Raw genomic sequence first — 15,842 nt, forward strand, 5'->3', positions numbered from 1 at the left:
TTGTTTTGTTTCGCTTAATGCGCCTTATAATCGGGTGTGCCTTATGTATGAAAACAGACCCGTTCATCCACAGTGCGCCTTATGGTCTGAAAAATACAATAAGTGTTTTGAGGATTGTTTATGTTTAAGTTTTGCTCCTTTTGTCACGGTTCTGGGTCAGTTTCGACCTTATGTTTTGGTTTATTTTGCATGTTGGAGTGCTTTGGGGTTGTCTGGTGTTTTGATTATTTGTGATATATTTTATTAATGTGATTCTGGTTTAGGGTTTTTGTTCGCAGGTTTTGTGTTCTCATGTTTTATGTGAGTTTAGTTCTGTGTCCTGTCTGCATCCTCGTGTAGTGATCTCTTGTTTCCTGTTTTATTGTGAAGGTCTGCGTCTCACGTGAGTGTGTTCAGTTTTACCTCTGTCTCGTCTTGTTGACTCCCAGCTGTGTCCCCACCTGTGTGTAATCTCTCTGTGTTTCTCTGTGTGTATTTAAGTCGCGTCTTCTGTCTTTGTAGTTGCTGCTCCGCCTGTGTATCCACCATGTCTCACTCGTGTAGTTTCCCTGCTGTCCGTCGTCATTCTCCGCTGCTCATCCTCCTTCATGTTCATGTCCTGGTTTGTGTTCACTAGTGTAGTTGTTCTCAGTTTAGATAGCCTTCTGTTCCTTTTGCCATTTGCCCATTTTTATTTTGTGTTTAATAAACCACCCTCACACCTTTACAAGTGCCTGCGTTTGGATCCTCCTCTATCTCTTCCACACGGCTCATCTCACTCGCCGTGACACCTTTTGTAATATGGATCATCATAATTCTTTTCTCTGTATCTTGTGTTGAGTTTTATTCTCATCCTTTTTGACACATTAGGTTAATTGACCTCAGGTGCGTCCCCACCTGTTACATGTCCCCTATTTGGGGGTATATGTGTGTTTATATTGTCAAAATCTTCTCTTGTTCTTTATTGTGTCATCCCACATGATTGTATCTCCTTGCCCTGTGTTTTCTGGTATTCACATCCTCTGCTTCTGTCCTGCATTGTGTTGGACTTGTGTATTCTTGTAGGCTAACAGCTTATTGCGTTAAAGCTGTGGTTTTGTTTTGTTAGTTTATTCCCGTTTCCCTGAGTCCTGCATTTGGGTTTACTCTCTGTATATGATACCAGGAAACAGGATTTCTGTAATGATATCATTACAGTATTGCAGTGCACCCTCTGACCTTTTCCCCTTTATAATAAGTGCATCCCATGCACATGTTAAGTCTCTAAACATGTGCATTTGAAGTTATTATTAGGATGACCAATTATATATTCATGAATTTATACATATTTAATAATAATATAAAAACAGTTTTTTCTTTGGTCTGCATAATCTGAAAAGATAATGCACAGTTATTGTGTGATTTCTTTACTGTGAGCTTTCCTTGAAAAGAGAACATTACTTTAGTAAATTCATGGCTAATTAGTTCTTTATTAAGCCCAAGGCAAAAGACAAAGATAAGAAAAACGGAAAACATAAACTATCTTTGTTTTTTCTGCTCTCTTCAATCAGAAAGCAGTGCTTTATTTAACAGCCGGTGTAGATTCATTTAACAAACACTCTTGGGCAGTCATTCACCTTTCCCTTTCCTCAGCCTTCTTCTTTCCCAGCAACCTTCACTTCCTTCATTCTGTTGACCAGTTTCTCTCTATAACTAGTGCCACTCTGTCTTTATTGCATCATCCTACTCACTCACTTCTTCACAAAGAAACCCCATCGTGCATCATGGGAGATTTAGACTATTTTAGGATATTGCATCTTGGAAACAAATTAGAAAAAAAACCCCATACTTTGAGCAAATTTAGCTCCAGGCAAAACAACCAGAGCATCTGAGTAAATCATAAATCATGATCATTCCACTCAAGATAATGTTAAGATAGTCTGGCAAAGTAGCAACTGCAGTAGTGCTAACATCAACCAGAGCTGTGGTTCAGTTCATTGCAGCAGATGTATTTTAATAAAATACATATATATGTGTGAATGTAGGTAATCCATTACTCCAGAACCAAAGGATTTCTCATTTGTTTCACTACTTCTGAGCTCTTTCAGTAATCAGTGAGGAGCTCCACAGCTGAAAGCAACTGAATAATTCAGTGTTATTATTCTGTGTACTGAAGATGACCAGAAGAAACAGTTAATATGGTAATTTTTTTTTTTAAAGACACACACCAACACCTTATTTGAGGGTGTCAGGTTCTTCTGTCAGATGCTGCTGGCATCATGAGGTGGTGTTTGGTGTTGAGGCTTTGACACACCAGCTGTGGCATTATTAGACACTCACAGAAACCAGCCACATCTGCAGACTGCAGGGTGGTTAAGTTTCATCTCAAGAGACCTGGGTTTTTGGACCATTTGCCCTGTCTGGTTGTTTTCATGTAACTTCTGATCCTTGGTTAAGTACAGTTTTGGGAAGGTTACTTTTAAGATGTATTCCACTACAGATTACAGAATACATGCCCCAAGATGTATTTTGTAATGTTACAATTACTCATTGAGAGTAACCTATTCTGAATACTTTGGGTTACTTAATATATTATCATGCTTTTTACAACTTCATGAATGTACTATTGCCGTGTGATTTATTACTATTACTGAAGGCTATACCATACCAATAGCAACTAGATTTTTAAATCTTAATATAAAATGAGTAACAGCAGGGTGGACATTAGGTAAGGCTGCACTTTTTGCAGCGATCTCGTATAGTAAACTATTCCGCGCGTATATAAAACAGGGTCGTGGCTCCGAACTGTAGTAAAGGGACCTCTGGCTAATACATTGGGATTGTGTCGGGCTTGTAGCCGAAAACTAGCTTTACTTTGTTGTCTGGGTCAACTTTGCTAGCGAGAGAAAGAGAGAGGCGTTGAAAGGCTGCTCCAACGGAACTTGTTGTTTCGCAGGAAAACACGAACACAGTGTACAGCCGAGTCTTAATAGCTTACTTACAGCTGGGCTCGTCAGGCACTCTTTTTGGCTGCAGTGGTTATTATTATATTTACATGCTTCCAGCTCCCGTTTCTGCTCGGTGACAACTCGTACTGTTCGACTCTCCTTTTTCTCCCTCCTCGCGCTCACAGACACATGAGGGGTATGGCAGTGAATTCTCCCTGCAGCACGGACTACACTGCCCATGAGGCTACATTCTTTAAGGCGATGCCTGTAACACTCTGCCTATTGCCTTCATATTGAATAATTTTTTGAATAATAATTTTAAAAATATTTCTTCACGTCATTATGCGGGCTGCAAGTCGGGGTGACATGGGCCGTGAGATTGACACACAGACATGAGAGCCTCTTAGTGCGTGTTTTGTTTGGGTTTCCACCAGCGTGGAATTGCCAAAAATAGAGAGGGGACAACTTAACAAATGAAACAGGAAAAGACCGCCGTGGAATCCATTCATTTCAACAAAGTAACTGTATTCTGAATACTACCTTTTTAAATGGTAACTGTAACAGAATACAGTTACTCATATTTTGTGTTTTAAATACGTAACGACGGTACATGTATTCTGTTACTCCCCAACACTGGTTAAGTGTCAGAAGATGGTGGTTTGGAATGAACCTGTAGGTGATGCTTGATGAGTGTAGAGCATCCCATTACAAGCGCATCCCAACCAAAAGTAGAACCAGAGGAAATGCCCTGGAAGATGTGCAGTCATTCATCTATCTCAGACGTATCATCATCAATCTTGGGGGCACAGATGCAGATGTCACAGCAAGGATTGGCAAGAACTCAAGAACATCTGGAATTTCTTATTTTTGTCACAATGACAAAAAAAGAGAAATCCATCGTCTGAACTCCAACATCAAGTGAGTGCTTTTATATGGAGCTGAGATATTAAGGATGACAAAGACTGTGCTCAACAGAGTGCAGACGATTATTAATAGCTGTCTGAGAAGAATCCTCCAGATGTCATTCCCAGACAAGAGTAACATCTGCCTTTGAAGAAAATTCTCAACAAATGCCAGAAACCGGAAGAAGAATGCAAGGATCGATTGGGCACACGCTGTAACCAGCATCACAAGACAGGCCTTGACATGGAATCACCAAGGAAAGAGGTCAAAAAACACCTGGCCAAGATGCCTCGAGGCAAATACCAAGAAAATGGGCCTTACTTTGGGCCAGCTGGAGGCAAGGGCACAGGGCAAAAGACTCTGGAGGGCTCGTGTTGCCACCTATATCATGTAGGGGGTGAAAGGGTAACACATGTGTGATGAGTTGGGAAAAACAGTCCTTTCCATCTCTCTCTGTGCTCCTGTGAGTCACAGCCCTGACACCACAGGAGCAGCGGCTTTAAGCAGTTTTTGATTTCCCAGGAGAAAATATAGGCTGCAAAAGTTCTTAAAAAAAAAAAGAAGCATAAAGTCATACTAATGTCCTCATAATGTTGTAGTCCTCAGTGTCTAGTTCTTTAGTTCTTTTCCACTCTTTTAGTACTTCCTTACCTATTTTTACCTATTGTTTCCTGGTCTGTTTCCATCTTTTCTTCTGTATGTACTTTCCATGTCTCAGTCGTATTCTCTTCCTATTATAGTCAGGTCATCATTTGGTCATGTCCATCTTTTTTATCCCCTCCACCTTTAGGATGACGCTTCATTTTCACCTGTGTTTTATTATCCAGTTGCATCTGTGTGTATATAAACTCCCATCTTCTCTCTTATCTTGTTCGCCAGCCTCTATGCAAATCTTCTTTCCTGCCCTCCTATATTAATGTTAATTAAGGTTTTGTGTGTTTTCTCCCCTTGTTGGAATTTTACACCCATACAGTTTTTTTGCTTGGAGTATTTGGTTATTAATCATCATTTTAATGTGATGCATTTTGTGTCTTTAAAATCCCACATAGCATAGAAAAACACACCATGATGAAAATCTTGATATTTCTGAAGTCTTGCCAGCAGCAAGCCAGACTTTGGTCTGTCGCTACCTCATGAGTCATTACAAATTGTAAAACATCAATTATAAGTGCCTTTTAGATTCTCTTGTACATGTAGAAATGCTTGTAAAAAGCAAATTGGTTCACATGGAAGAACATACATGGTACTGTGCAAAACTCACAAACCACCCCTCAGTTGCTTGTATTTTGCTTCCAGTGAGCATTAGAATTTATTAAAGTAGATTTTCTTTAGACATTGGCCAATTTTTCAGTCATTTATTGTCCAACCCTCATTTTCATGAAGGGTTTTTTTTTCTTAAGCCTCTTAAAGCTGACACAAGTTATTCAAGCATAAAACACCTAACTCAGGGAATCACCTCGTGTTGTATCTGCACATGTAACAGTAAATTCAGCAAAGAACCAATTTTAAATTGTATCTTTTGATACTTTGTTAGTAGCAGCCTGTCACTAAAACATATAATTATATATTTTAGCTCCAACAAGATGATTCAAAATGGAAAGCAGACAAGTGAAAGACAAAACAAGGAAGGTCTGAACAATTATCTACAGCACAATAAAAGCATCTTAAAGTCGCGTTCTGAAGAAATAGGAAATTCACTTCCAGTGCAGTAAAAGGATACCTGGATAGAAAAACGCACGATTGAACATGAGTCATGGATTGCCCGCCTAAGAGCCTGGACCTCAACATTAATGAAGCATCATAGGATCATTGTGACAAAAGCCAAAACAAAAGAAACCAACATCTGAAGAAGAGTCATTGTTAGCCTCCAGAGCTACTCTTGAAGACTGCTTTAAAAAATTACAGGAAAGCTGCCAATGAGAGTTCAGACCGAATACAGAATCTCAAGCTCATTAGTACAGACTCTGCTTTTGCCTTATATACTGTACTTCCATGTATGTTTGCACATGCTTCAGTAAATCACTTTACCTAGTTCCCATTTCCTTGAAAAATATAAAGTGGCGTTGCTCAAATTGTTTGCACATTATTTTTAACCATAACTGCCTAAAGACTGGCTGTCTTTAATGCCAGTGAAATTGCAGCTTTTATGTAACTGAGTCAGTCATCGAGGTCTTGACCTGTGTAGTTTTTTCATTTGTTTGTTTTAGTAAACAACTAGATTAAAACAAAAACAAATCACTGCTCTAAAATGAGCACATGCTTCATTCAGTTCAGGCTTTTGTCGTGTCTGTATAGTGACAGAGGGCAGAGGTCAGGTTCAGCTCCTTGTATCATCAGCACTTTCACTTCCCTCTGTAAATACGTTCCTATAAACAGACCAAACATGGCTGCTAGCAGCTTTGTTAAAAAAAGGATTCATGATGAAGATTCAGCTATTTATTACTATTGCTATTTTTAATAACAGGCTTAGGTTAACTAACCTTTCACACAATGGCAATGACAATCAAAAAACAGCACAAATGTATGATAAGTTAAACCCAGCCACAGCCCTGAAGCTACCAGTAGGCATCAACAGAGTGCAAATTTGTTGCAAGTTGTTCTTAATCAAACAGGAACCACCTGAGCTGAAAAAGGTCTTAAATAATTAGGCTCCTTATCTTAAAGACCTCATAGAACCTCATAGTACCATTTTCCAGTTCCATGCTGTTTCCTGTTTTATTTTGAAAGTATGTGTCCTATGTCGGTGTAGTCGGGTTTGCTTCCTTTGTCTCCTTATGTCAGATTAGCCTCAGCTGTTTCCCCATGTGTTTTCACTTCCCCTGATCACCTCCTGTGTGTATTTAGTCTGTGTGTTTTCTTTCACTCATTGTTAGGTCGTCTGTAACTTCTTGCCATGTTTCCAAGTTCCATGTCCAGGTTTATGTCAAGGCTCTTTGTATTGTTTTCTAGTTCTCCCAGTTTAGGTTCATGTTTGTCTTGCTTTTTGTTGGCAACTTTTTTTTTTTATCAGCCTTATTAAACGGCTCGCCTTGTGTTAATTCTAAGTCCCGTTTCACATTCTGGTTTTGATCTGCTTTTGGGTCCTTTATTCGTAATACATACAGTCTGCTTCTGCAGACTGTGACAAGGACTGCATCAGGTGACCCTGAATCCTTCCTTTGTTACACCATAATGTAGTTTTTCTTCTTTACCCTTCTTCTTTTTTTTCTTTTTTTTTTTTTAATTGTTTTTGTCCTGTCTTATTATTAGGTATGTGTGTTTTTGAAGGGATGCCAAATGCTATCATTTTTTCTGTAAAGCAAATTTACCTTGCCCCTATGGGTATAAATAAAGTTACCTTGACCTAGTCCCCACACCCCCCAACCAGTCACGGCAGACGGCTACCCCCCTCTAAGCCTGATTCAGTTTTGTTCCAGTTCGAAGGGAGTTCTTGCTCTATCTTTGAGTCCTTATTATTAATAGATAGATTGTTGGGTTTTTATTTCTCTAATATTGTGGAGTATTTACCTTAACAAAACAAAGTGATTTGAGGCAAGTGTTGTGATTTGGTGCTATATAGATAAAACTGATGGCTGGTTCCAAAAGCTGTAGCCTATCACTGCCTGATCAGCCTCAAAGCCACTACTAGAGTTACTGTACTGGACCTCTCAACGATGTTTGTGTCATTGGTGCCTTGCTGCTGTGTGGTGCAGCCCATGTTTTTGTTTTGTTTCTGGAATTTTTTGTTATTTTAATTGGTGTGTTAGTACTAATTAAAAGGTATTTGAAAGTGATTTACACCTATATATAGATTAAAGCAAGATTTTTAACCACAAAATTTTTTTTTTCTCCTGGTTAAATAAAGTTTTAAATGTAAAAAAATAAAAAAGAATCTCAAAAAGAATTTCCAAATATGGACATTTTTGGCTCCACAAACCAACATGGCTGCAGCTTCAAAGCGCAGACTATAAATACGCAGTGGGTGACGGCTCCTCGGCTACATCCATCTTTTTTTATACAGTCTTTGGGCCTCATTCATCACAGGTGCAGCAGTGAAGGCACCACCTGTTGGTGTGTAGTTAAATTCATAGACATGAAGTCGGTATCGATCGTGTCGGCCAACGAGTGAAAGAGAACAATGATGCCTGCTTTCCTCTTTGCTCTTGCTGGTTCTCTCTTTGTATTTTAAATCCATTCACCTGAAAATGTTCCCACCTTTGTCACCATATCTGGAAAACAAAACAACTTTCAGTCACTTTTGATTTCAGACATTGTTTAATGCATTACCCTTCTGTCACACGCATGCTTGTTTTATAGTTTAAATATAACTTCCATTCAGCCACAAGTCCCTTCTCTTTGAGTTGTTGTCATTGTTGGATTTGTGAGCAATAGCCACTTACCGGGTAAAACGGCACCTCTATTTATTTGACTCCCCCAGAAAATTGCTCTGTGACATTCAGCATTTGTTATGATTGTTTTGTTTTCAGCTGCAATTTGTGCTCAGTGGGTCAGTTTGATTTTCAGGTGGGCATCTTTAAAATTTATATTTTGTATTATACTGCAACAAAAAAATCCATGTGGGGCTGGTGTTTGAGTCCCATTTCTTGTCGATGTGTATATAAAATGTGTTAAATAAATTAGATTATGAATGCAGAAAGCCTTGCTTTGGTTTTATGTTGCTCAGTGACAGCTGGGCTGTTATTGGATATCTGTCTACATCTCTCTGTCGTGGTTCCTATCTTTTATGAAACAGCCAAGTGAGAAGAGCTAAGCTGGTTACTCGTCCAGTCTTTATGACCTAGCACCGACCCTGGCTGGCAATGTTAGCGCAGTGATGATGTGAAGGAGGAAGGGGAGGCAGGTTGTTTTCAAGTACCAGACAGTGTTTTGTTCATAACGCTGTGAATCACTAACTTTTTTTATCAGTTTTATTTTTTATTAGTTCTTTTATCCCCATTTTTCTGCCATACCTGTGAGGCAACATACTAGAGCATCTCAGAATATTATGAAAAAATGAAATATTTCAAACCTTTTTATTGTTTTAAGTTTGTTGATTTTGATGATTGTGATATTTAGCTCATGAAAACCACAAGTCAAGAACCTTAAATTAATAGAATAATTAATTTTGAGTTTTAGTAAATTACTGTTGCAGCAGTATAAGTATCTTCAGTACATGCAACCACAAAACTGCTGAACTGGCAGTCATACAGAAGATGAGCAGTGACACCCTCCAGAAGGAAGCTAAAACACAGAAAAGGCTGGTTGGTGTTCATTCCTTCAGTGACCTGCCTGTGAGAAACCATCATGCAACTGCTACGTACTGACTGGAACAAATAAGTTTGATTAATATTAGCTTATTCAATGAAAATGACTATTTTATTTAGCACATTTCATACTATAAGCCAGTTTTGGAAGCCGAGGATCAGAGCGGCAGGACCTCTGCCTCTGACTCCCACCTGAGGATGCCCATGTTGCTTTTTCAGACTGAGTCCACGCGAGCAACATGTGCCAGAGCTTGGCTACTAGATGCTTGCCCTTGAGACTCTACCCTGGGACTCAACCAGGACCAATCTGCTATGGAAGACCCTACCAGGGGAAAGTCGCCCCAGAAAACATCCTGGGATCACTGGGACACACAAATCCCTCCACCAGGCTAAGATGGCGATTCGTGGAGGGAACGAGTCAGGGAGGAAATACTGCCCCAAGTGGATGAGTATAAGTATCTCAGGGTCTTGTTCATGAGTGAGGAGAGAATAAGATGCGAGATTGATAGACGGATTGGGGCAGCGTGCGCCAAGTGAGGCCCATTTTCTTGATGAAGTGTAAAAGTAAAACTGTCACTTTACCAATCAATCCACATTCCTACCCTCACCTATGCTCACAAACTCTGAGTAGTGACTGAAAGAACGTGATCACGGATCCAAGTGTCAGAAAAGAGTGGCTGGGCTCTCCCAGCAGAGACGGGTGAGGAGTAGAGCCGCTGCTCCGCCACATTGAAAGGAGCCAGTTGAGGTAGTTCAAGCATCTGATTAGGACACCTCCTGGATGCCTCCTAAGTGAGGTATTCCAGGCACGTCCTACCACAGAAAATAATTCAAGTTGTTTATTATGATTATTTTTGTTGGGAATCCTGTACGCCTCAATGATAATTTCAGAGAAAGCAACACCAGAGCAGGGACTCAAACTCGCAACCTTGTCATCGTCTCTCTCAAGTTTCAGTGTGACAATGAAAGGAAATGTTAATGACTAAAATACTGTCCACTTGCTTTTAACTCCTCTTCTGCTACTTTTAGCATCTGTAACTTAAATGAATTACGATTATCATAAAATCCCGAAAGAAATGCTCAAAACAACGACATGACCAATGCAACTTGCCCTTCACTTTGATCTTTCAAATATAGCTTATTATCATCTTGGGGCACTTTTCAAAGCCTGTGTTAAAAAGTGCTTCGCACAACGCAGCAGCCTCATGAAAAGCTGTCTTCAGTGAAGCGTAACGTTCATAGTTCAGCTGTGTGTTTAACAAATCGCCGAAATTTCATAACATAGCTGCACATTAGCAAGTTATAGCACAAGAGAAGGAGCACAGCAGCCATTTACTCAAAGATGGTGCAGTGTATCCTCTGCTATAGAAGGTAATAGAGGAAGCACTGAAGCACCTTTCTTAACAGTTAGAGAATTCGACCAGCTCTTTTTATGACTGCCATTTAGACACTTTCTGGTCAACCTTACCGGTTAGAAACCTTCCTAAGCAACCAGCTATTCCACCGCAACCATGACCTCACCGCTAACACCCCCAGATAATGGTATTTAAATGTTCATGAAGCTGTGAGAGCAATATCTTTGATACAGTAGACCACACTATTCTTTTAAACAGACTGAAACACATGGTGGGCCTCTCTGGTGCTGTACATAACTGGTTCACTTCCTATCTCTCTGACAGAACTTTTATGGTGAGTATGGATACATGCTCCTCTAAGATCCATAAAATGACATGTGGTGTGCCTCAAAGGCCCTGTACTTTTTAATTTGTATATGCTCCCTCTCGGCGGTGTCATCAGGAGGCATGGAGTGAACTTTCACAGTTACGCTGATGACACGCAGCTGTACATCTCCGTGTCTCCTGATGACACCAGACCAATGGATGTCCTTTTTAACTGTATTTTAGATATAAGATGTTGGATGGCAGAAAACTTTTTACAGCTTAACCAGGACAAAACTGAAGTTTTAATCGTCGGTCCCGAGGCTCAGAGAGAGAAACTCTTGTCTAAATTAGAGGCCTTTTCACTATGTCCTTCGCTACAAGTGAAAAACCTGGGTGTTATTTTTGACTCTGAGCTTGGTTTTATCCCACATATTAAACATGTAACCAAAATTGGATTTTATCATCTAAAAAATATAGCCAGAGTCCGCCCTATTCTCTCTCGGGCCAACACGGAGATGCTGATGCATGCTTTTATTACCAGTCGCATTGATTACTGTAATGCCCTGCTCTCTGGTCTTCCTAAGAAGAATATTTCAACTTTACAACTTTTGCAAAACTCGGCAGCTCGTGTGCTGACGAAGACCAGGGGGCGGGCCCACATTACACCGGTTTTAGAATCGCTGCACTGGCTCCCCGTGTGTTTCAGGATCGATTTTAAAGTTCTTTTATTGGTTTTTAAATGTCTTAATGGTCTTGGGCCTTCTTATCTCTCAGATCTGCTTTTACCATATGAACCCTCGCGGACCCTGAGGTCCTCACGTACTGGCCTTTTGATTGTCCCTAAAGTCAGGACACATACTCACGGAGAGGCAGCTTTTCAGTGGTATGGTCCTCGTCTGTGGAACAGCCTGCCGGAGGAGCTCAGGGCCGCAGAGAACGTACATGTTTTTAAGAACAGGCTCAAGACCCACCTTTTTAATTTAGCTTTTACTTAGCGTTTATTTATTTTATGCTTATTTATTCTATCCTGTTATTCTATTATTAATTTAGGCTTTACCTAATATTTATTGATTTTATTCTTATTCATTTTTTAACCTTCTTACTCTATTTATATTTATATTTATATTGTATCCCGTTCTTATTTATTTTATCATTTTACCTTGTATATATCCTATTGTGTCATATCTCCAGTGTTTCCTCGGAGGGGGCTCTCTGCACCGGGGCTGTGATCGACCGTGGCTGCTGGGGCTCTGGGGTCCTCTCAGCCTGGCTGGGGGGCTCCTTTGCCTCCCTCCTGCTGTGTGCCCAGCCTGGAGGCTGCAGTCTGTGACCGGCTCCCGGTGCAGACGGCTCCCTGTTATAGTGTTTCCTCACTTGGCTCATGCGAACCCAGCCCAATTTTTACTCTTTAAGTGTGCGTGTGTGTGTGTGTGTGTGTGGGGGATATGTGTGTATTCACATCATTTATGTTAATGAGAGTGTGGGGAGTGAGTTGGAGGGTGGGGTGGGCTGCTTTTAACTATGTAAAGCACTTTGTGCTACATTTTTTTGTATGAAAAGTGCTTTATGAATAAAGATTGATTGATTGATCTAATAGTAGTAAATATATATATACTCTAGGATGGGTCCTGTCGACTGCTTTAGTTATTCAATACCACTGGTGCTGCTATAACCTTAAAGGCACCCTGTGGAGTTATCTTCAGAACAAACAAAAATTATCTTAACATTTAGCTTTGGTCATACTGATGTACTGCCTGATGATGTTAGCAGCGCAGAGTTGTGCAAACCTTTGTATCTGCTACTGAATCCTTATGACCTCTACACCATCATAATACTTTGCTTTTAAAAGTTTTGTTATTGCTGTATTTTTCCCAAAAGCTTGCCAGAGTGCAGAAATTCCCTGCAGGATTCAGCTGATTGTGAGCAGGGTTGCGGTCAAATGGTGTTCTTGCAATGAAAGGTTTCTGACTATGTGAATTATTACAGAAGTATCTCAGTGGCAGTCATGATAAGACCTGGTAAAACTCTGCTTTGGTGCTTAATTTCTGATCCCCTTGAGGAAGATACACTGGACCGACGTCTGTGAAGGGAAGCGAGATAATACATTTACACATTCGCTGCTGAAGCGATGTTTAACAACCTTCATTACATAATGACACAGCCTAGTTTAAGAGCAATCGGATTTTCTTGAGTCTCCTTGTGAACTTCTTTTTCACTTCAGCTTGATGTTTTTCATTATGATCAAAGAAATGTTTTTAGGAAAAGACATGGCATGCATTTTTTTTATAAACATCCTTCAAACAAGGTCTCATTGACTTGTAGTCCTCCACCGTGCCTCGAACATTTCCAAGACTTTTAGTGATAAAATGCTTTGTAAAATATCTACAGAACCCAAACTTTTGACAACTAAAGTTTTGCTGAATGACACAACTGTTTTTTTTTTTTTTAAATTATCATTTATTTTTTAAGGGGTTTCTCCCATCTGTCTAATATTTTGTGAAGATGCCTCAATTTTGTCTAATGTTAAAGTTTTTTTTGTCCTTTTCTTTTTTTCTTTTATTTCATCCAGGATCTGATGTGGCCCTTCTCATTTGATTGGTTCCCTTGTTGCCAGATTAGGGAACACAGCCTGGAAAGGTGGAGGTATGCACTGGAGAGAGGAAGAAAAAGCAAGTGGTGGAGTGGGTGGAGATGATCTCTGGGGTGATTTGTGACATAAGGGTATGGCAACAGTGGAAGGGAAGGTTTACAAGATGGTAGTGAGACCTACTGTGATGATGCTTCGGTGATGGTGACGCTGACAAAAACATACGAGGCAGAGGGTTGAAATGATCCGCTGTGGCAACCCCTAAAAGCAGCACCAAAAGGGGAAAGATTAATGTTACTACCATGCGCAAATTTTCCCTTTTTTTTTCAGAAAAAAAATGGGTTTTTTCCAGGAAAATCATGAATGTATGTATGAAATGTATGAAATCAGGAATGTAACGATTAAAAAGATATAATATTATGCATTGTACATCCTCGTGCTGATTAAAGATGCAAAACGATACATATTTAAGTTTTGGACAACATAGTCCCCTCATATCCATCGGCTGGGTTTAGTGCAGCCTTCTAACAGTTTAAGACTAACAAATTACTCATCATTTGCTGTGCACTTTAATTTGCAGTTACAAACAGATGATGTGTGAGACATTTGTGTTTATTTTTTCAGTTTAACACAGAATAAAACAAACTTGAGGCTTTAATCACACTGCATGCTGTTAGCACCACTGCCTCGCTGTCGAGAGCTTCTGACCCTCTGAGGGTGTATGTGTCTTGAATTGTTTAAACGTAAGGCAAATAGGGTTAACCACTACACAATCATAGAGCTACTATGCTTTAATGCATCTCTGAAATGGTTACGGAGCTGTCTCCTAATATGTTCATGGAGGCAAAATGTCTTTTTACAGTTAAAATTTTTACACATTTTTCAACCAGTTTTAAATGGTTTGGTTTCACATTTTCCCCTCAAATGTCAGACAAACTCCTGGTTCGCTGCCGATCAATTATCTCCACGAGGCTTCTACATCAGGTGGAGTAGAGTGTTTGTCCTCCTTTGTGCTGATTGGGTAGGCGCCTGTGCACTGGTGGCTCAAGTGATATGGAAGTCGGCATCTCCTAATTTTAGCAGTAATGGATATCTGTCGTCTGATTGCGATTGTTAGAAAGGATGCAAACCACATGAGCAGCTGGATAGGCTCAGATAAGGGTTCTTTCTTTAGCTCTGGCATTTTTGAATTCCAACTTTTGTCTCAAGCACTTTGTTGCTCTGTGGGTAGTAAGTGCTTGAGATTACATGATTAAACCACCAAGTTTAAGCAAAAGCTCTAAAATTCCTAAAGGGAAAATGCTGGTAACTGTGAATGTGAGAACATACAATAAAAATTTACAGAGCAAAAATCATGAGCAGAGAGTCTAAAGGAGCCAACAGGTGTTCACTTTGTGTTGAGGTGTTATGGTGCCGGGACTTTTGTGTATCTGAGTTTGATTTTTTAAGAAATTACTGAATTTTTGATTTCTGATTTTATATTCTAACCAAACACATGTAAAACCCTGCCATCTTCTCCCTGGTCAAACCTGGTCGCTGTACAAATTCACAGATGTACAGATGTTGTTTTAACACACAGAAGTTTACAGTCGCTCATAATGGGCAAAAATGTCATGGTATTGTTGGGCCCCAAAATAAATAGATTTGTGCAACCCAGTTCTTGTTTGTTAAAGTCATTAAAGATACACGCATTCCAACCTGGAAAAAGAACAGTTCAGAGAAATTAACGAAGGCCCCAATTTACTACGATGGTTCTGCACATAACAAAGTGCGTGTAAACCATAATTGTGGATTAGATGTTGCATCACATCGTGTTTTACCAAGTGAGTAATATAGATCAGATTATTTCAAAGATGGAATGCATTTGTGAAAATGTTTTTGTCTTTTTTTTTAAACATTAACAGCGAATGTGCTTATTACATGGCTGCACATGTCTTTTCTACATACAGATAATATTAGTAAAAAAAATAAAAATGCTATTTACAGTTTTGTACATCTAAAGTCCATTTAATTTGTTAAATGTTGGATGTAATATATCAAACTCTTACAATTAAGTATTAAAAAGCTCCGGAATGTCATTTCTTCCATATAAGCAATTTTCTCCTGAAACTAAATTGATATACTTTATTTTATTTTATTTTATTTTAATCAATTCACGACACTGCCTCCACTTTCATTTAGGAACTGTTTAACCACTTAATAGTTTATAATAATTACTCTGAATGTTGGCAGGGTTTGAGTCCCTTCCCAAGACTTGCTTTATGGTTTCTTGTAATTAGCTTTGTGGTTTCCAAAGTATTTATAACTGACTTGTCTGTTAGTTGTTGTAGTAGTATTTCTACCATGTTTTTATGTGTATTCCTTCCCCGTCTCAGCTCTTTGTTTCATATTCATGTCAGTATTCACATCATTTTTTTTGTTCTGCTTAATTTGGTCATTTTTCTCAAAGGAATCTTGTTTTGTTCAGTTCTAGTTAGAGGTGAAATACTTTATACTAGGTTTTTCAGGTATTTTACTTTTTTTCTCCTTTAGGATAAATGCA

The sequence above is a fragment of the Rhamphochromis sp. 'chilingali' genome (assembly GCF_963969265.1).
Source record: "Rhamphochromis sp. 'chilingali' genome assembly, chromosome: 19".
NCBI lineage: Eukaryota > Metazoa > Chordata > Actinopteri > Cichliformes > Cichlidae > Rhamphochromis > Rhamphochromis sp. 'chilingali'.